The 19049-nt window shown below is 49.3% G+C and overlaps 23 non-coding genes across 23 annotated transcripts; 17 read left to right on the forward strand and 6 right to left on the reverse strand.

Annotated features, from left to right (window-relative positions):
- Positions 1–8128: 8128 nt before the first annotated feature.
- On the forward strand, positions 8129–8241 carry LOC131452234 (U5 spliceosomal RNA). The gene has a single exon (XR_009237051.1). It is a non-coding gene; the product is annotated as a U5 spliceosomal RNA (small nuclear RNA).
- A 179-nt stretch (positions 8242–8420) lies between these two features.
- On the forward strand, positions 8421–8613 carry LOC131452077 (U2 spliceosomal RNA). Its single transcript, XR_009236901.1, has one exon. It is a non-coding gene; the product is annotated as a U2 spliceosomal RNA (small nuclear RNA).
- A 185-nt stretch (positions 8614–8798) lies between these two features.
- Positions 8799–8917, reverse strand: LOC131452150 (5S ribosomal RNA). The gene has a single exon (XR_009236972.1). It is a non-coding gene; the product is annotated as a 5S ribosomal RNA (ribosomal RNA).
- Positions 8918–9319: 402 nt separating this feature from the next.
- LOC131452023 (U1 spliceosomal RNA) lies at positions 9320–9483 on the forward strand. The gene has a single exon (XR_009236850.1). It is a non-coding gene; the product is annotated as a U1 spliceosomal RNA (small nuclear RNA).
- Positions 9484–10130: 647 nt separating this feature from the next.
- On the forward strand, positions 10131–10243 carry LOC131452235 (U5 spliceosomal RNA). The gene has a single exon (XR_009237052.1). It is a non-coding gene; the product is annotated as a U5 spliceosomal RNA (small nuclear RNA).
- A 179-nt stretch (positions 10244–10422) lies between these two features.
- On the forward strand, positions 10423–10615 carry LOC131452078 (U2 spliceosomal RNA). Its single transcript, XR_009236902.1, has one exon. It is a non-coding gene; the product is annotated as a U2 spliceosomal RNA (small nuclear RNA).
- A 185-nt stretch (positions 10616–10800) lies between these two features.
- LOC131452267 (5S ribosomal RNA) lies at positions 10801–10919 on the reverse strand. Its single transcript, XR_009237082.1, has one exon. It is a non-coding gene; the product is annotated as a 5S ribosomal RNA (ribosomal RNA).
- A 402-nt stretch (positions 10920–11321) lies between these two features.
- Positions 11322–11485, forward strand: LOC131452024 (U1 spliceosomal RNA). Its single transcript, XR_009236851.1, has one exon. It is a non-coding gene; the product is annotated as a U1 spliceosomal RNA (small nuclear RNA).
- Positions 11486–12132: 647 nt separating this feature from the next.
- On the forward strand, positions 12133–12245 carry LOC131451807 (U5 spliceosomal RNA). The gene has a single exon (XR_009236644.1). It is a non-coding gene; the product is annotated as a U5 spliceosomal RNA (small nuclear RNA).
- Positions 12246–12424: 179 nt separating this feature from the next.
- On the forward strand, positions 12425–12617 carry LOC131452079 (U2 spliceosomal RNA). The gene has a single exon (XR_009236903.1). It is a non-coding gene; the product is annotated as a U2 spliceosomal RNA (small nuclear RNA).
- A 167-nt stretch (positions 12618–12784) lies between these two features.
- LOC131451805 (5S ribosomal RNA) lies at positions 12785–12903 on the reverse strand. Its single transcript, XR_009236642.1, has one exon. It is a non-coding gene; the product is annotated as a 5S ribosomal RNA (ribosomal RNA).
- Positions 12904–13305: 402 nt separating this feature from the next.
- LOC131451906 (U1 spliceosomal RNA) lies at positions 13306–13469 on the forward strand. Its single transcript, XR_009236739.1, has one exon. It is a non-coding gene; the product is annotated as a U1 spliceosomal RNA (small nuclear RNA).
- Positions 13470–14116: 647 nt separating this feature from the next.
- Positions 14117–14229, forward strand: LOC131452236 (U5 spliceosomal RNA). Its single transcript, XR_009237053.1, has one exon. It is a non-coding gene; the product is annotated as a U5 spliceosomal RNA (small nuclear RNA).
- A 179-nt stretch (positions 14230–14408) lies between these two features.
- LOC131452080 (U2 spliceosomal RNA) lies at positions 14409–14601 on the forward strand. Its single transcript, XR_009236904.1, has one exon. It is a non-coding gene; the product is annotated as a U2 spliceosomal RNA (small nuclear RNA).
- Positions 14602–14786: 185 nt separating this feature from the next.
- LOC131451894 (5S ribosomal RNA) lies at positions 14787–14905 on the reverse strand. Its single transcript, XR_009236729.1, has one exon. It is a non-coding gene; the product is annotated as a 5S ribosomal RNA (ribosomal RNA).
- A 402-nt stretch (positions 14906–15307) lies between these two features.
- LOC131451907 (U1 spliceosomal RNA) lies at positions 15308–15471 on the forward strand. The gene has a single exon (XR_009236740.1). It is a non-coding gene; the product is annotated as a U1 spliceosomal RNA (small nuclear RNA).
- Positions 15472–16118: 647 nt separating this feature from the next.
- Positions 16119–16231, forward strand: LOC131452238 (U5 spliceosomal RNA). The gene has a single exon (XR_009237055.1). It is a non-coding gene; the product is annotated as a U5 spliceosomal RNA (small nuclear RNA).
- A 179-nt stretch (positions 16232–16410) lies between these two features.
- On the forward strand, positions 16411–16603 carry LOC131452081 (U2 spliceosomal RNA). The gene has a single exon (XR_009236905.1). It is a non-coding gene; the product is annotated as a U2 spliceosomal RNA (small nuclear RNA).
- A 185-nt stretch (positions 16604–16788) lies between these two features.
- LOC131451820 (5S ribosomal RNA) lies at positions 16789–16907 on the reverse strand. The gene has a single exon (XR_009236657.1). It is a non-coding gene; the product is annotated as a 5S ribosomal RNA (ribosomal RNA).
- Positions 16908–17309: 402 nt separating this feature from the next.
- On the forward strand, positions 17310–17473 carry LOC131452010 (U1 spliceosomal RNA). Its single transcript, XR_009236838.1, has one exon. It is a non-coding gene; the product is annotated as a U1 spliceosomal RNA (small nuclear RNA).
- A 647-nt stretch (positions 17474–18120) lies between these two features.
- On the forward strand, positions 18121–18233 carry LOC131452239 (U5 spliceosomal RNA). The gene has a single exon (XR_009237056.1). It is a non-coding gene; the product is annotated as a U5 spliceosomal RNA (small nuclear RNA).
- A 179-nt stretch (positions 18234–18412) lies between these two features.
- LOC131452082 (U2 spliceosomal RNA) lies at positions 18413–18605 on the forward strand. The gene has a single exon (XR_009236906.1). It is a non-coding gene; the product is annotated as a U2 spliceosomal RNA (small nuclear RNA).
- A 185-nt stretch (positions 18606–18790) lies between these two features.
- LOC131451895 (5S ribosomal RNA) lies at positions 18791–18909 on the reverse strand. The gene has a single exon (XR_009236730.1). It is a non-coding gene; the product is annotated as a 5S ribosomal RNA (ribosomal RNA).
- Positions 18910–19049: the final 140 nt, after the last annotated feature.

The following is a 19049-nucleotide window of genomic DNA, read 5'->3' on the forward strand; positions in this document are numbered from 1 at the left end:
ACCTATAATGCTGCTCTTTCACCTTGTTGGCACTCAGTCTTGTTATGACTGACACTTTAATTTAAATTGTTTTGATTTTTATAATACCTCAGGAGTAACACAACGGATGGGACAGGATCCCTGCCTTATTTCATGTTTGATCTGCAATTATGTTCTTCTCTGATGTTACCATAATCTCCTTGTTTACTTCGAATAATGTGGATATCCTGCACTTGTGTTTATTTAAGCTGCTGTCTTGACTGAGGGTTGAAGTAGTTCCTATTTACCTGGACGACATATTGTCTTTCTAACCACAATCCCCCCCAAAAAAAGTTAATTTGGAACTATAAACAACCTAAAAATAACCTTCATTTAGGCTTATGTCGAGTTAAATTTACAATTAATTTTTTATCTCCATCTAACACAATATTACCGTAATTTTTTGCAGTGTAATGAGAGTCCAGCTCTCACGGGCCACGCCCCCTGACCCTGCACGTGACTTTGTCTTCCGCTTGACCCCGCTTCTCCCTCTTAGCTTCAGACAGCAGCCTAGCCTACACGTTGTTTGGAGCGTCTGTACAAATTTATATACAATTTCGCCTGAAGAAGGCTAATATTGCCGAAACGTAGCGAGTTTTCTGCTTTGTTTAAGCAATAAAGCTCTTGTGATTTTATTCCTCTTTTGGAAGAGTCGTTTTTTTCAAAGTTTTTTAACTTTTAAACTGATGCGACTCCGACAACAATGGCCGACACGGACGACTACGGCTGGACCACGGTGAAACCCAGAGGACGGCGGACGAACAGGTACCCTGAACCACCGCCTGTCGACCGGTATTATCACCGTGACCACCGTTACACAGAGCCCGGCGGCTACAGACGCTCTTACGCCTCCGTAACGAGAGTACGGTCTCGGCGTGCTTCACCGGATTATCCGGCCCGCAGACAACAGCTGCGGCCGGACTCCGCGGATTTTCCTGCTCTCCGCCGAGAGCAGCGACGTGACCCCGCTGATTATCCTGTTCACCGGAGACAACAGCGACGTGACTCAGCCGATTACCCGCCCCGCCACAGACGGCAGCGGCGTGACTCAGCTGATCATCCCACTCACCGCAGACAGCGGCAACGTGAGCCAGCTGATTATCCTGCTCACCCTAGATGGCAGCACCGTGATCGAGTGGATTATCCGACCCGCAGACAACCACAGCGTTACCCAGCAGGGGCTTCCGCCCGCCGCAATCCACAGTTCAACGCTCGCCAAAATAATAATGACGCACGACCGCAGCAGTTTCAACGCCAGAGACGGGAGTTTAACAACCAACGCTCTCGCCAGTATCCACAGAGGCCTTCTTACAATGACCAGCGCTTCCACCAGAATCTCCGGACACGCAAGAGAGGTGCCACGGGAGACCAGCGGTGGCGCAGAGACCACACTCAACAACGCGCGGCTCCGAACGCGTCATCAAGAGGTGATGGACGCTTTTTTCCGACGACTCGTGACAATCGGTCAGTTCCACGCTCCACTGATCCTGATTTCACAACCAAGGTACGGATAATACACAGACTTATTAAAGCGATGCATCACCGTGGTAACCTAACTAATGAGGACCAACTTCCGGTCACAATAACTCGCATGACATTCACCTTGTCCTCACTGATTAAGCCAGCGGCTCCCTCACCTAAGACTTTAGATGCTATCTGGGACAATGCGAAACAGTGGGAAGACTGTACAGTGAGAACGTTAAAAGAACACTATGAGGAGGTCGTTAACAATGAAGTTGACAATTTATTTGCATTTAAAGACCCAGAATGGAAACAGCCCTTTGACATAGCAGCTTCCTGGGCTCGACGGAACCTGGGCTCACGCCTCCTCCCAGAAACGATCTCTCATGTCCAGGAGGGGCTCCTCAGAGAAGCCCAAAGAGCAGGGAGGGCCAAAGCAAGTGCACAGGTTCACTCTGATGTTGTCACACCCACCACATTAACTCCACAGGTGTCTTCAGCTGCAGTTCCAGCGGCGTCCTCAGCTTCGACTGCGGCAGCTGTCTTAATTCCAGCTCCTGCTCTGATGACAGCTCCAATCCCAGCCCCAGCGGCGGCTTCGGCTGCGGTTTCAGCACATCAGACAGCGACCTCTCAACCGTCCGCCACCACGCCTCCTCTGCTTCCTGGCATCACAACCACCGTTGCCACTATGACCGAGGCCAGGGGTGACTGGTCACCTCCTCCACATCCTGTTGACCAGGGGGCGGGGCCCCCCACACCCTTCCTCCCACCGCCTGTGACGACCACAAATCTTGGCGCCAGGCCCAAGGAGCAGAGAATCAGATCTGCCCACAGTTCTCTGAGAGGTGAGAATGTGTCTACATCTCTTCCACAGCCTCCTAAACTTGGGGGAGCTCAATCACCTGAGCCGAGGGAAAGTTGCCCACGACAACTGACGTCCACGCCCGCTCTTGAGCCAACACCTCTACCTCCGAGACCGACTGTGCCTCCCACCTCACACACAGAACACATTGTTGACCTCTCCACTGACGACCTTGATGACCTCTGTGACAACAGCCAGCAAACCGACGCTCGGCCAGGTACTCTTTGGTCCCCTCTCAGAAAACACACCACTCAGCCTCGCATTGATTTTGAGAAATCCAATCGGGATCTAACGCACACTAATTTGGCTGATGACTTACCAGACACACCCACACGCAGACCCACCAGACACATAAACACTAACAATAAAATTAAAAACTGGAGCCTGTCTGTTAGAAAGAAGTGGGTCGTCATTGGAGACTCGAACGTTTCCAGACTTCCGCCTTTCCAAATTCCCGATCTGCAAGTCGACAGTTTCCCGGGGGCCACGTTTAGACACATAGGTGCCATTTTGGCTAAAATGTCAGTGAATTCGGATGTTGAGACGGTAGTCTTTTCACTTGGACTCAATAACAGGACTCAAAAAGTTGCGACCTCCATTAAAGAGCTACAGAGGCTCATCAGAGTGGCAAAGGAAAAATTCACACAGGCCACAATCTGGGTTCCCTTGATTAACTTCTCAAGGGCTCTCCCCCATCAGGAACAGACGAATCTACACGACCTTAATCGCTACATCAGGTCGAACCAAAATTTCATCCCTGAACTCGCTAGGAGTGAGTTTACCACTGAACGCGACAACATCCACTGGTCCCATGTAACAGCGCAACGGCTGATTTACCACTGGGCCCTGGAGGTAAACTGCTAGCCCCCGTGAGCCTGCCAGTACAGGAGGGGTTTAGTAGTGTTATCAATCTGAGCAAAACTTTCAAATTGTCCCCAACGCAGCTTTCCTTGCTTAGCAAGGGACTGACATTTGTCCCAACAAAAGGGTGCAACAAAAACATTGTTGAAAGCACCAGATTCGATCTGCAACAGTATCACCGAAAATTAAAAATTGCCTCACATTTCGAAGGGAAAGGTGAGTCTGTACCCCCACCCTTCACCCCCAAATCAGGATGGGCCCCTCCACTTGAACAACTGCCTCATGAAATTGAACAAATCATTAAACAGGATATAGAATTTTTCGATTCCAAATTCAAAATCAATAGGACAGAACCTAATCTTACAAAGGACGAAATTACAGCACTCCAATCTTTACATAAAAATAATTTCATTGTTATCAAACCAGCTGATAAGGGCAGTGCAGTCGTTATCATGGATAGGGACCAGTACATTTGGGAGGGTAACAGGCAACTTTTGGACACTAATTATTATTCTAAATTGAAACGACCTATTTATTTGGACACGGTCCCCTTAGTGGAAAAAATTACACAAACTTTACAGGATAAAAAATTCATTAATGCTAAACAGAAAAATTATTTGAGGGGCATTGAGGAACCTAGACCGAGGCGATTTTACATGCTACCTAAAATTCATAAAGAACCTGATAAGTGGAGTAAACCACATGAGATTCCCGCAGGCAGACCTATAGTCTCGGACTGTGGCAGCGAGACATATTTCACGGCAGAATTTCTTGATTTTTATCTTAATCCTCTCTCTACTAGACACCCAGGCTATTTAAAGGACACCTATGACTTTTTGGACAAAATTAAACTTATTTCCATTCCTCCAGACTCTTTCCTTTTTACCATGGATGTGGAGAGTCTTTACACAAATATTGACATTTCTGAGGGCATACAAACAATAAAAAATATCTTCTTTAAATATCCAGACTCCAAAAGACCTGATAAGGAATTACTGCAGCTATTGGAAATCAATTTGACCCGAAATGACTTTGAATTTAATAACCAATTTTTCCTACAAATTAAAGGCACGGCTATGGGAAAGAAATTTGCCCCTGCCTACGCTAACATCTTTATGGCTGAATGGGAACACTCAGTGTTACAAACCTGTCCCAAAAAACCGCTTCATTATTATAGATATTTGGACGATATATGGGGAGTCTGGCCTTATAGCATGGAGGAATTTAACATTTTCCTCGATCATCTTAATAGTCACAATCCATCGATTAAACTGAAGGCAACTATTGACTCGAATTCAGTGGATTTTCTTGACACCACGACCTATAAAGGTCCTGATTTCCCACAAACACACAAATTAGACATAAAAATCTTTTTCAAAAAAACAGACACACATGCCCTTCTTTTTAAGACTAGTCACCATCCTAAGCACACTTATTCTGGCATTGTGAAGTCTCAATTGCTCAGGTTCCACCGGGTTTGTACGAGAGAGGAGGATTTTAAATCTGCCACAAAATTATTGTTCTCGACTTTGACCACCAGGGGGTACTCGCGCTCTTTCCTTAGGAAAGCCTTTAAATCCTTTAAGCAGACTAAGCCCATATGTGTCTCCACACTCCTTCCAATTATCATTAACTATTCTACATCTGCAATAAACCTAATCAGGACTATCAGGAGAAATTTTAACAGAAACTTGGAAGGCTCTCAAATACTACAAAATCATAGTGTGATTGCTGCTTACAGGAGGAACAGGAACCTGCAGGACTATTTGGTTAAGGCAAAACTCAAGCCCTTAGGGAACCCTAAGTCCTTTGGATACGGGGAATTTTTTCAGCACCGTCCTTGGGTGCGTAACAAATACAATAACAACATTTTCAAGACACAATTGGGTGGAAATATTAAATCCAAAAATTGTGTTTACTTAATTGTCTGCACTTCCTGTGACAAACAGTATGTAGGTGAGACAGGCAACAGCCTCCAGACCAGATTCTGTCAATATAGGTTTAATATTTGCAAACAACACAACACACACATTCCAGTCATCCAGCACTTCATACTTCACGGGTGGTCTGCACTGAGGGCCACAATCCTGGAGGGAAACCCACGCTGGTCCACGCAACAACAGAGGAGAACTGAAAGGAAGTGGATCCATCTTCTGGACACTCTCACGCCACGGGGCCTTAACGAGAAATGAGCTTAAGTCTTGTGATTGACCAGCAATGCTCTTTATTTTGTCTGTTTTCTCTGCATTTACTGTGATTTTTGCCTCATCTGCACATGTCTCGCCCTATTCTTGACCCTAAACATAACCTGATCTGCTTCTGGCCCTAACCTTAACATTAGTGAACTCTGGCCCTAACCTCAATGACCTCTAGCCCTAACCTTAACCTGAGTGATTTCTGGCTCTAACCTTAACCTGAGTGATTCCTGACCCTAACCTTAACCTGAGTGATTTCTGGCTCTAACCTTAACCTGAGTGATGTCTGGCCCTAACCTTAACCTGAGTGATTTTTGATCCTAACCTTAACCTGAGTAACCTCTGATCCTAACCTTAACCTGAAGAAGTCTTGATCTCATCTTGAAGAAAATTTGACCCTAAATTTAATCCGAGTGTTTTCTGGCTCTAAATTTGAACCTTAATATAGGACAGCCCTGATCCGGCTTAGTGTGATCCACCTTACTGGTCAACGGAAATTGGTCTGCGTGACCTCTGGCCTTGACCCTGGCCTGATATGCGTGTGTTTGTGTGAGTGTGGGATTCTTGGTCCTGTTGAAGGATGATGGACTGTGCCTTTAATCTTGCCGTCTTCGACGGCAAGATTCAATTTTGTCTAGACCTTACCCACATATGAGCTCGTTTATTATTTTAGTTTGTTATTTTTGGGGAATCAAAATAATTTGACACTGGGGAATTCAAAAATATGCAATAAACACAATACAGTGTTATTGACAATAATAAAAATACGTAGTACTCACCTTATACCCACTATACTTACCTGGGAAAATCCTGGAAATACTTACCTGGGACAATTTGGAACCTAAAAGGGAATAAAAATGTACTTACCTGGGACAATCTGGAACCTAAAAGAGAATAAGAATGTACTTACCTGGGACAATTCGGAACCTAAAAGAGAACAAAAATGACATCACTATTACGTATAAGGCCAATCCTTGGCTACGTAATATTCTCGTAGGGGGTAATGACTGTTTTTCGGAGTGCTGGGCAGTGCCAAGGGGCGCACCCAGACGTGGCGGACTCCGGGAAGGGACGGTGTCGTTGAGAGTGCACTGACTCCTCCCTCTCGGGGGGGGATGTCCTCTTTTCCCCAAACCTAACCCTTACCCTAACCCTGTCTCTTGTCTATCCCTGACCCTGTCTCTAATCCCTAAACTTACCCTGTCTGTCTCTTGTCTATCCCTGACCCTGTCTCTAATCCCTAAACTTAACCTCTCTGTCTCCTTTCTATCTCTAACCCTGTCTTTAGTCCCTAAACCTAACTTATCTGTCTCCTGTCTATCTCTGACCCTTTATCTAGCCTACCTGCCTCTTCTCTATCCCTGACCCTGTCTTTAATCCCTAAACTTAGCCTATTTATTTTATGTCTGTCCCTACCTCAAAATTAAGAAAAATGAAAAAAATTGTGGGTTGTAGAGGGTTGTGAGGCCCTGAAGAACTTGGTTTCGGTGCGTCCAATTGAGTTACTTTGAAAAAATGGATGAAGGAGCCAGAAAAAATCTGCCTGTTAGGCTGCTGGTTGAGAGGACAGCTGGCCTGCAGCGCCTGGCTCCGGTATGTCTGGAGCAATTTCACTCGGGGGTGTGTCTTCGACTCCTGGAGTATAAGAGAGGAATTTGCCTCTCGGAACTCACTCCTTTCACAGCTCTCGAAAGGGGAAGATTATCCTTCGTTAGCAGTGAGTTCAACTATCAGTCCACGTTCATTTTGTGCCGAAAAAACCGCCTGAAGAAGACCTTTTTTACGGTCGAAACGTTGCGGGTTTACGGCACACGTACACATACATTCACGCACACACACACACACACACACACACATACTTTTTCACCTAATTTGTTTTCCTTTTTTCCCTTTTTTTCCACTCCCTTTCCTTATTATTATATATTATACCTAACTATAGATATCTACTTAATAAATAATTCATAGCTTCCTATTAAATAAATAAATGAATAAATAATTATTACATATGATACAACGCTGCCTGTAAAAACATTTGGACATAATACATACATAAATAAATAAATAAATAAATAAATAAATAAATAATTCATATTGATCTAATAAATACATAAATAAATAAATAAATAAATACCCATTGGATTGGGACTCAGGATGGTCCGTCCCCAAGAAGGGTTATGGACGGAGGTGCGATATGGGAGGAGAAAAAGGAGCCCATACGCTCGCACTGCTACCCACACAAAAAGTGTGAGGTATTTTGAGGTTGCTGGTCCTCGGTCTTGGGAGAGGGGGCGGGACGCTGTTCGGGGGAAGGACCGTGCTTTTCCTGTCTCCCGCTCAGGTGGGAGACAGGCTCTGCTTCCTTCACCTAACCCAGGAGCAGCTCACCATTTCAGAAGCCCGGAGGAGTTGGGAAACGGCCCGGCAGTTTGTACTGCTCGGTGTGACACAGAGCTGCTTTGCTCATGCACTCACATCTACCACTAAACCTTGGAGGTGTCCCCCGTGAGCGAGGAATGTGCCACAGCCTCAGCGGTTGATAGAAAACTGCAGCACACAACCAACGGTAAGAATGCGCTTCCAAACATGCAGTCAAATGTGGGCGGTTGATTGGCCGGCAAACCGAAAACGTTGAAGAAAGGCTGTCCCAAGGTGGCCGGCCGGGCCGACCGAGACTGTGGTGACTCTGGCGGATAGACTCCTTGGCTGCTCTCAAGGAGAGGGGCTATGTTGACTCTGGTTTTTCTTCAAAATGCTCAAGTCTTTCGCCTTTTACTAAAGACTTCCGTGGAGAGGAACGTCCAAGAGTTTAAGTTATTTTTGGTGGGCTTTGCTGTATGGCTGCGCCCTTTGAGTGTGTCAAATGTCAAGCAGCTGTCCGTCACGGCTCAGAGGTGCACTTAGATCACCTGGGGGTGGAGGTGAGCAGCAGCAGCCTTTGTTATGCGCACTTCAGAAACACGGCACCACAACAAGTAACTTGTGCGCCAAGATCTTGAGTTGGCCCCAGACACTGGTGGGCCATCGCTTCTCGGCCTTTTGGCTAAGATCAAGTGTAGTATCTGTTCTTATCAGTTTAATATCTGATATGTCCTCTATATGGGGATTAAATATTAAATGCATTTTTGAGCATTGGGCGGTGAAACCTTGGGCTTGCTCTCTTCACTCCTTGCATTGACCTGGTATTGCAGTGCCACCAGGAACGGTGCACCGTTCTCTTTTTTTCTGTGAAAACCAAAGCAAGGCTGAAACTGGAAGGACATTAACGTGTGCCCGTGCGTCAACGTAATTGCAAGCCCACGTTTCTTGTAAGGAAGCAGCAGTGTAAAAGCGTGCTGCAGTGTAAAAGCGTGCTGCAGTGTAAAAGCGTGCTGCAGTGTAAAAGCGTGCTGCAGTGTAAAAGCTTACAGCACCTGGTATTCCCAGGCGGTCTCCCATCCAAGTACTAACCAGGCCCGACCCTGCTTAGCTTCCGAGATCAGACGAGATCGGGCGTGCTCAGGGTGGTGTGGCCGTAAGCCGACGGGCAGGTGACACAGACTCCTTTTATAGACCAGGCAAGGCCCCCTGCTCGTGGAGGGGCTCAAAAGGCAGCCTTCCGAACACACTGCACTTGAGCCTTTATCGCCACTACCTGCTACACTCTATTCCAGTATTAGGAAGCTACACCGAGATGGGTAAGCTGCTGTTGGTGCCGTCAGGTGCAGTTGTTGCTGAATCGATAGGAAATGACAGCCAGGTATGCCAGTGAAAAGGTCGAGTGTTTCCTCTCCAATGTGTGCTGGAGGTTGAAGTTGAACACAGCACAGCATTAACGAGCACCTGAGTCAAGGCATTGGACTCTGGGACTATCCATTTCCTGCACCATCAGCCAAAGAGCTGTGTCTGGGAACAGCCACCCAGTGCTGGGCAAGTACACCTCTTACTTACCTGGCAGGGGAGATACCATGATCAAGAAGGTGGTTCACCCAGGGCGAGGCTCAGCCATTGCACTCTGGTTGTGCTGACCCCTGCAAATTCCCCAAACGTGGGAATCTTGACTGCATATTTTTTGCTAGTGGGGTACTGCGTCCGCGCTCTCCCCCGATGACGTAGTTGTAAGCAAAGGTCAGCCGCCCAAGGTTCCGCCTTGTGTGCCCATCTCCAGGCTTCTCACGTGCTCGCAGAGCGACGTCCCCAGTATTTCCAAGTTGCTGGGAATGGGATGGTTGTGGGTGTTGTCTTTTAGCTCTAAGGAAATGTCATGCTCCCTTTCCCGGCTCTTTGTAGTTAGAACTGGATTGTTGGAGATGGATCCATGGCCATCATGCCAAGGGTTAATACTTTGGCGCTTGCTCCGTCCACTCCTGTACATTGACCTGATATTGAAGCGATGCCAGGAGCAGCTCACCATTTCAGAAGCCCGGAGGAGTTGGGAAACGGCCCGGCAGTTTGTACTGCTCGGTGTGACACAGAGCTGCTTTGCTCATGCACTCACATCTACCACTAAACCTTGGAGGTGTCCCCCGTGAGCGAGGAATGTGCCACAGCCTCAGCGGTTGATAGAAAACTGCAGCACACAACCAACGGTAAGAATGCGCTTCCAAACATGCAGTCAAATGTGGGCGGTTGATTGGCCGGCAAACCGAAAACGTTGAAGAAAGGCTGTCCCAAGGTGGCCGGCCGGGCCGACCGAGACTGTGGTGACTCTGGCGGATAGACTCCTTGGCTGCTCTCAAGGAGAGGGGCTATGTTGACTCTGGTTTTTCTTCAAAATGCTCAAGTCTTTCGCCTTTTACTAAAGACTTCCGTGGAGAGGAACGTCCAAGAGTTTAAGTTATTTTTGGTGGGCTTTGCTGTATGGCTGCGCCCTTTGAGTGTGTCAAATGTCAAGCAGCTGTCCGTCACGGCTCAGAGGTGCACTTAGATCACCTGGGGGTGGAGGTGAGCAGCAGCAGCCTTTGTTATGCGCACTTCAGAAACACGGCACCACAACAAGTAACTTGTGCGCCAAGATCTTGAGTTGGCCCCAGACACTGGTGGGCCATCGCTTCTCGGCCTTTTGGCTAAGATCAAGTGTAGTATCTGTTCTTATCAGTTTAATATCTGATATGTCCTCTATATGGGGATTAAATATTAAATGCATTTTTGAGCATTGGGCGGTGAAACCTTGGGCTTGCTCTCTTCACTCCTTGCATTGACCTGGTATTGCAGTGCCACCAGGAACGGTGCACCGTTCTCTTTTTTTCTGTGAAAACCAAAGCAAGGCTGAAACTGGAAGGACATTAACGTGTGCCCGTGCGTCAACGTAATTGCAAGCCCACGTTTCTTGTAAGGAAGCAGCAGTGTAAAAGCGTGCTGCAGTGTAAAAGCGTGCTGCAGTGTAAAAGCGTGCTGCAGTGTAAAAGCGTGCTGCAGTGTAAAAGCTTACAGCACCTGGTATTCCCAGGCGGTCTCCCATCCAAGTACTAACCAGGCCCGACCCTGCTTAGCTTCCGAGATCAGACGAGATCGGGCGTGCTCAGGGTGGTGTGGCCGTAAGCCGACGGGCAGGTGACACAGACTCCTTTTATAGACCAGGCAAGGCCCCCTGCTCGTGGAGGGGCTCAAAAGGCAGCCTTCCGAACACACTGCACTTGAGCCTTTATCGCCACTACCTGCTACACTCTATTCCAGTATTAGGAAGCTACACCGAGATGGGTAAGCTGCTGTTGGTGCCGTCAGGTGCAGTTGTTGCTGAATCGATAGGAAATGACAGCCAGGTATGCCAGTGAAAAGGTCGAGTGTTTCCTCTCCAATGTGTGCTGGAGGTTGAAGTTGAACACAGCACAGCATTAACGAGCACCTGAGTCAAGGCATTGGACTCTGGGACTATCCATTTCCTGCACCATCAGCCAAAGAGCTGTGTCTGGGAACAGCCACCCAGTGCTGGGCAAGTACACCTCTTACTTACCTGGCAGGGGAGATACCATGATCAAGAAGGTGGTTCACCCAGGGCGAGGCTCAGCCATTGCACTCTGGTTGTGCTGACCCCTGCAAATTCCCCAAACGTGGGAATCTTGACTGCATATTTTTTGCTAGTGGGGTACTGCGTCCGCGCTCTCCCCCGATGACGTAGTTGTAAGCAAAGGTCAGCCGCCCAAGGTTCCGCCTTGTGTTCCCATCTCCAGGCTTCTCACGTGCTCGCAGAGCGACGTCCCCAGTATTTCCAAGTTGCTGGGAATGGGATGGTTGTGGGTGTTGTCTTTTAGCTCTAAGGAAATGTCATGCTCCCTTTCCCGGCTCTTTGTAGTTAGAACTGGATTGTTGGAGATGGATCCATGGCCATCATGCCAAGGGTTAATACTTTGGCGCTTGCTCCGTCCACTCCTGTACATTGACCTGATATTGAAGCGATGCCAGGAGCAGCTCACCATTTCAGAAGCCCGGAGGAGTTGGGAAACGGCCCGGCAGTTTGTACTGCTCGGTGTGACACAGAGCTGCTTTGCTCATGCACTCACATCTACCACTAAACCTTGGAGGTGTCCCCCGTGAGCGAGGAATGTGCCACAGCCTCAGCGGTTGATAGAAAACTGCAGCACACAACCAACGGTAAGAATGCGCTTCCAAACATGCAGTCAAATGTGGGCGGTTGATTGGCCGGCAAACCGAAAACGTTGAAGAAAGGCTGTCCCAAGGTGGCCGGCCGGGCCGACCGAGACTGTGGTGACTCTGGCGGATAGACTCCTTGGCTGCTCTCAAGGAGAGGGGCTATGTTGACTCTGGTTTTTCTTCAAAATCCTCAAGTCTTTCGCCTTTTACTAAAGACTTCCGTGGAGAGGAACGTCCAAGAGTTTAAGTTATTTTTGGTGGGCTTTGCTGTATGGCTGCGCCCTTTGAGTGTGTCAAATGTCAAGCAGCTGTCCGTCACGGCTCAGAGGTGCACTTAGATCACCTGGGGGTGGAGGTGAGCAGCAGCAGCCTTTGTTATGCGCACTTCAGAAACACGGCACCACAACAAGTAACTTGTGCGCCAAGATCTTGAGTTGGCCCCAGACACTGGTGGGCCATCGCTTCTCGGCCTTTTGGCTAAGATCAAGTGTAGTATCTGTTCTTATCAGTTTAATATCTGATATGTCCTCTATATGGGGATTAAATATTAAATGCATTTTTGAGCATTGGGCGGTGAAACCTTGGGCTTGCTCTCTTCACTCCTTGCATTGACCTGGTATTGCAGTGCCACCAGGAACGGTGCACCGTTCTCTTTTTTTCTGTGAAAACCAAAGCAAGGCTGAAACTGGAAGGACATTAACGTGTGCCCGTGCGTCAACGTAATTGCAAGCCCACGTTTCTTGTAAGGAAGCAGCAGTGTAAAAGCGTGCTGCAGTGTAAAAGCGTGCTGCAGTGTAAAAGCGTGCTGCAGTGTAAAAGCTTACAGCACCTGGTATTCCCAGGCGGTCTCCCATCCAAGTACTAACCAGGCCCGACCCTGCTTAGCTTCCGAGATCAGACGAGATCGGGCGTGCTCAGGGTGGTGTGGCCGTAAGCCGACGGGCAGGTGACACAGACTCCTTTTATAGACCAGGCAAGGCCCCCTGCTCGTGGAGGGGCTCAAAAGGCAGCCTTCCGAACACACTGCACTTGAGCCTTTATCGCCACTACCTGCTACACTCTATTCCAGTATTAGGAAGCTACACCGAGATGGGTAAGCTGCTGTTGGTGCCGTCAGGTGCAGTTGTTGCTGAATCGATAGGAAATGACAGCCAGGTATGCCGGTGAAAAGGTCGAGTGTTTCCTCTCCAATGTGTGCTGGAGGTTGAAGTTGAACACAGCACAGCCTTAACGAGCACCTGAGTCAAGGCATTGGACTCTGGGACTATCCATTTCCTGCACCATCAGCCAAAGAGCTGTGTCTGGGAACAGCCACCCAGTGCTGGGCAAGTACACCTCATACTTACCTGGCAGGGGAGATACCATGATCAAGAAGGTGGTTCACCCAGGGCGAGGCTCAGCCATTGCACTCTGGTTGTGCTGACCCCTGCAAATTCCCCAAACGTGGGAATCTTGACTGCATAATTTTTGCTAGTGGGGTACTGCGTCCGCGCTCTCCCCCGATGACGTAGTTGTAAGCAAAGGTCAGCCGCCCAAGGTTCCGCCTTGTGTGCCCATCTCCAGGCTTCTCACGTGCTCGCAGAGCGACGTCCCCAGTCTTTCCAAGTTGCTGGGAATGGGATGGTTGTGGGTGTTGTCTTTTAGCTCTAAGGAAATGTCATGCTCCCTTTCCCGGCTCTTTGTAGGTAGAACTGGATTGTTGGAGATGGATCCATGGCCATCATGCCAAGGGTTAATACTTTGGCGCTTGCTCCGTCCACTCCTGTACATTGACCTGATATTGAAGCGATGCCAGGAGCAGCTCACCATTTCAGAAGCCCGGAGGAGTTGGGAAACGGCCCGGCAGTTTGTACTGCTCGGTGTGACACAGAGCTGCTTTGCTCATGCACTCACATCTACCACTAAACCTTGGAGGTGTCCCCCGTGAGCGAGGAATGTGCCACAGCCTCAGCGGTTGATAGAAAACTGCAGCACACAACCAACGGTAAGAATGCGCTTCCAAACATGCAGTCAAATGTGGGCGGTTGATTGGCCGGCAAACCGAAAACGTTGAAGAAAGGCTGTCCCAAGGTGGCCGGCCGGGCCGACCGAGACTGTGGTGACTCTGGCGGATAGACTCCTTGGCTGCTCTCAAGGAGAGGGGCTATGTTGACTCTGGTTTTTCTTCAAAATGCTCAAGTCTTTCGCCTTTTACTAAAGACTTCCGTGGAGAGGAACGTCCAAGAGTTTAAGTTATTTTTGGTGGGCTTTGCTGTATGGCTGCGCCCTTTGAGTGTGTCAAATGTCAAGCAGCTGTCCGTCACGGCTCAGAGGTGCACTTAGATCACCTGGGGGTGGAGGTGAGCAGCAGCAGCCTTTGTTATGCGCACTTCAGAAACACGGCACCACAACAAGTAACTTGTGCGCCAAGATCTTGAGTTGGCCCCAGACACTGGTGGGCCATCGCTTCTCGGCCTTTTGGCTAAGATCAAGTGTAGTATCTGTTCTTATCAGTTTAATATCTGATATGTCCTCTATATGGGGATTAAATATTAAATGCATTTTTGAGCATTGGGCGGTGAAACCTTGGGCTTGCTCTCTTCACTCCTTGCATTGACCTGGTATTGCAGTGCCACCAGGAACGGTGCACCGTTCTCTTTTTTTCTGTGAAAACCAAAGCAAGGCTGAAACTGGAAGGACATTAATGTGTGCCCGTGCGTCAACGTAATTGCAAGCCCACGTTTCTTGTAAGGAAGCAGCAGTGTAAAAGCGTGCTGCAGTGTAAAAGCGTGCTGCAGTGTAAAAGCGTGCTGCAGTGTAAAAGCGTGCTGCAGTGTAAAAGCTTACAGCACCTGGTATTCCCAGGCGGTCTCCCATCCAAGTACTAACCAGGCCGGACCCTGCTTAGCTTCCGAGATCAGACGAGATCGGGCGTGCTCAGGGTGGTGTGGCCGTAAGCCGACGGGCAGGTGACACAGACTCCTTTTATAGACCAGGCAAGGCCCCCTGCTCGTGGAGGGGCTCAAAAGGCAGCCTTCCGAACACACTGCACTTGAGCCTTTATCGCCACTACCTGCTACACTCTATTCCAGTATTAGGAAGCTACACCGAGATGGGTAAGCTGCTGTTGGTGCCGTCAGGTGCAGTTGTTGCTGAATCGATAGGAAATGACAGCCAGGTATGCCAGTGAAAAGGTCGAGTGTTTCCTCTCCAATGTGTGCTGGAGGTTGAAGTTGAACACAGCACAGCCTTAACGAGCACCTGAGTCAAGGCATTGGACTCTGGGACTATCCATTTCCTGCACCATCAGCCAAAGAGCTGTGTCTGGGAACAGCCACCCAGTGCTGGGCAAGTACACCTCATACTTACCTGGCAGGGGAGATACCATGATCAAGAAGGTGGTTCACCCAGGGCGAGGCTCAGCCATTGCACTCTGGTTGTGCTGACCCCTGCAAATTCCCCAAACGTGGGAATCTTGACTGCATAATTTTTGCTAGTGGGGTACTGCGTCCGCGCTCTCCCCCGATGACGTAGTTGTAAGCAAAGGTCAGCCGCCCAAGGTTCCGCCTTGTGTGCCCATCTCCAGGCTTCTCACGTGCTCGCAGAGCGACGTCCCCAGTCTTTCCAAGTTGCTGGGAATGGGATGGTTGTGGGTGTTGTCTTTTAGCTCTAAGGAAATGTCATGCTCCCTTTCCCGGCTCTTTGTAGGTAGAACTGGATTGTTGGAGATGGATCCATGGCCATCATGCCAAGGGTTAATACTTTGGCGCTTGCTCCGTCCACTCCTGTACATTGACCTGATATTGAAGCGATGCCAGGAGCAGCTCACCATTTCAGAAGCCCGGAGGAGTTGGGAAACGGCCCGGCAGTTTGTACTGCCCGGTGTGACACAGAGCTGCTTTGCTCATGCACTCACATCTACCACTAAACCTTGGAGGTGTCCCCCGTGAGCGAGGAATGTGCCACAGCCTCAGCGGTTGATAGAAAACTGCAGCACACAACCAACGGTAAGAATGCGCTTCCAAACATGCAGTCAAATGTGGGCGGTTGATTGGCCGGCAAACCGAAAACGTTGAAGAAAGGCTGTCCCAAGGTGGCCGGCCGGGCCGACCGAGACTGTGGTGACTCTGGCGGATAGACTCCTTGGCTGCTCTCAAGGAGAGGGGCTATGTTGACTCTGGTTTTTCTTCAAAATGCTCAAGTCTTTCGCCTTTTACTAAAGACTTCCGTGGAGAGGAACGTCCAAGAGTTTAAGTTATTTTTGGTGGGCTTTGCTGTATGGCTGCGCCCTTTGAGTGTGTCAAATGTCAAGCAGCTGTCCGTCACGGCTCAGAGGTGCACTTAGATCACCTGGGGGTGGAGGTGAGCAGCAGCAGCCTTTGTTATGCGCACTTCAGAAACACGGCACCACAACAAGTAACTTGTGCGCCAAGATCTTGAGTTGGCCCCAGACACTGGTGGGCCATCGCTTCTCGGCCTTTTGGCTAAGATCAAGTGTAGTATCTGTTCTTATCAGTTTAATATCTGATATGTCCTCTATATGGGGATTAAATATTAAATGCATTTTTGAGCATTGGGCGGTGAAACCTTGGGCTTGCTCTCTTCACTCCTTGCATTGACCTGGTATTGCAGTGCCACCAGGAACGGTGCACCGTTCTCTTTTTTTCTGTGAAAACCAAAGCAAGGCTGAAACTGGAAGGACATTAACGTGTGCCCGTGCGTCAACGTAATTGCAAGCCCACGTTTCTTGTAAGGAAGCAGCAGTGTAAAAGCGTGCTGCAGTGTAAAAGCGTGCTGCAGTGTAAAAGCGTGCTGCAGTGTAAAAGCGTGCTGCAGTGTAAAAGCTTACAGCACCTGGTATTCCCAGGCGGTCTCCCATCCAAGTACTAACCAGGCCCGACCCTGCTTAGCTTCCGAGATCAGACGAGATCGGGCGTGCTCAGGGTGGTGTGGCCGTAAGCCGACGGGCAGGTGACACAGACTCCTTTTATAGACCAGGCAAGGCCCCCTGCTCGTGGAGGGGCTCAAAAGGCAGCCTTCCGAACACACTGCACTTGAGCCTTTATCGCCACTACCTGCTACACTCTATTCCAGTATTAGGAAGCTACACCGAGATGGGTAAGCTGCTGTTGGTGCCGTCAGGTGCAGTTGTTGCTGAATCGATAGGAAATGACAGCCAGGTATGCCAGTGAAAAGGTCGAGTGTTTCCTCTCCAATGTGTGCTGGAGGTTGAAGTTGAACACAGCACAGCCTTAACGAGCACCTGAGTCAAGGCATTGGACTCTGGGACTATCCATTTCCTGCACCATCAGCCAAAGAGCTGTGTCTGGGAACAGCCACCCAGTGCTGGGCAAGTACACCTCATACTTACCTGGCAGGGGAGATACCATGATCAAGAAGGTGCTTCACCCAGGGCGAGGCTCAGCCATTGCACTCTGGTTGTGCTGACCCCTGCAAATTCCCCAAACGTGGGAATCTTGACTGCATAATTTTTGCTAGTGGGGTACTGCGTCCGCGCTCTCCCCCGTTGACGTAGTTGTAAGCAAAGGTCAGCCGCCCAAGGTTCCGCCTTGTGTGCCCATCTCCAGGCTTCTCACGTGCTCGCAGAGCGACGTCCCCAGTCTTTCCAAGTTGCTGGGAATGGGATGGTTGTGGGTGTTGTCTTTTAGCTCTAAGGAAATGTCATGCTCCCTTTCCCGGCTCTTTGTAGGTAGAACTGGATTGTTGGAGATGGATCCATGGCCATCATGCCAAGGGTTAATACTTTGGCGCTTGCTCCGTCCACTCCTGTACATTGACCTGATATTGAAGCGATGCCAGGAGCAGCTCACCATTTCAGAAGCCCGGAGGAGTTGGGAAACGGCCCGGCAGTTTGTACTGCTCGGTGTGACACAGAGCTGCTTTGCTCATGCACTCACATCTACCACTAAACCTTGGAGGTGTCCCCCGTGAGCGAGGAATGTGCCACAGCCTCAGCGGTTGATAGAAAACTGCAGCACACAACCAACGGTAAGAATGCGCTTCCAAACATGCAGTCAAATGTGGGCGGTTGATTGGCCGGCAAACCGAAAACGTTGAAGAAAGGCTGTCCCAAGGTGGCCGGCCGGGCCGACCGAGACTGTGGTGACTCTGGCGGATAGACTCCTTGGCTGCTCTCAAGGAGAGGGGCTATGTTGACTCTGGTTTTTCTTCAAAATGCTCAAGTCTTTCGCCTTTTACTAAAGACTTCCGTGGAGAGGAACGTCCAAGAGTTTAAGTTATTTTTGGTGGGCTTTGCTGTATGGCTGCGCCCTTTGAGTGTGTCAAATGTCAAGCAGCTGTCCGTCACGGCTCAGAGGTGCACTTAGATCACCTGGGGGTGGAGGTGAGCAGCAGCAGCCTTTGTTATGCGCACTTCAGAAACACGGCACCACAACAAGTAACTTGTGCGCCAAGATCTTGAGTTGGCCCCAGACACTGGTGGGCCATCGCTTCTCGGCCTTTTGGCTAAGATCAAGTGTAGTATCTGTTCTTATCAGTTTAATATCTGATATGTCCTCTATATGGGGATTAAATATTAAATGCATTTTTGAGCATTGGGCGGTGAAACCTTGGGCTTGCTCTCTTCACTCCTTGCATTGACCTGGTATTGCAGTGCCACCAGGAACGGTGCACCGTTCTCTTTTTTTCTGTGAAAACCAAAGCAAGGCTGAAACTGGAAGGACATTAATGTGTGCCCGTGCGTCAACGTAATTGCAAGCCCACGTTTCTTGTAAGGAAGCAGCAGTGTAAAAGCGTGCTGCAGTGTAAAAGCGTGCTGCAGTGTAAAAGCGTGCTGCAGTGTAAAAGCGTGCTGCAGTGTAAAAGCTTACAGCACCTGGTATTCCCAGGCGGTCTCCCATCCAAGTACTAACCAGGCCGGACCCTGCTTAGCTTCCGAGATCAGACGAGATCGGGCGTGCTCAGGGTGGTGTGGCCGTAAGCCGACGGGCAGGTGACACAGACTCCTTTTATAGACCAGGCAAGGCCCCCTGCTCGTGGAGGGGCTCAAAAGGCAGCCTTCCGAACACACTGCACTTGAGCCTTTATCGCCACTACCTGCTACACTCTATTCCAGTATTAGG

Source organism: Solea solea, unplaced genomic scaffold, assembly GCF_958295425.1.
Source record: "Solea solea unplaced genomic scaffold, fSolSol10.1 scaffold_48, whole genome shotgun sequence".
NCBI classification, from domain to species: Eukaryota; Metazoa; Chordata; class Actinopteri; order Pleuronectiformes; family Soleidae; genus Solea; species Solea solea.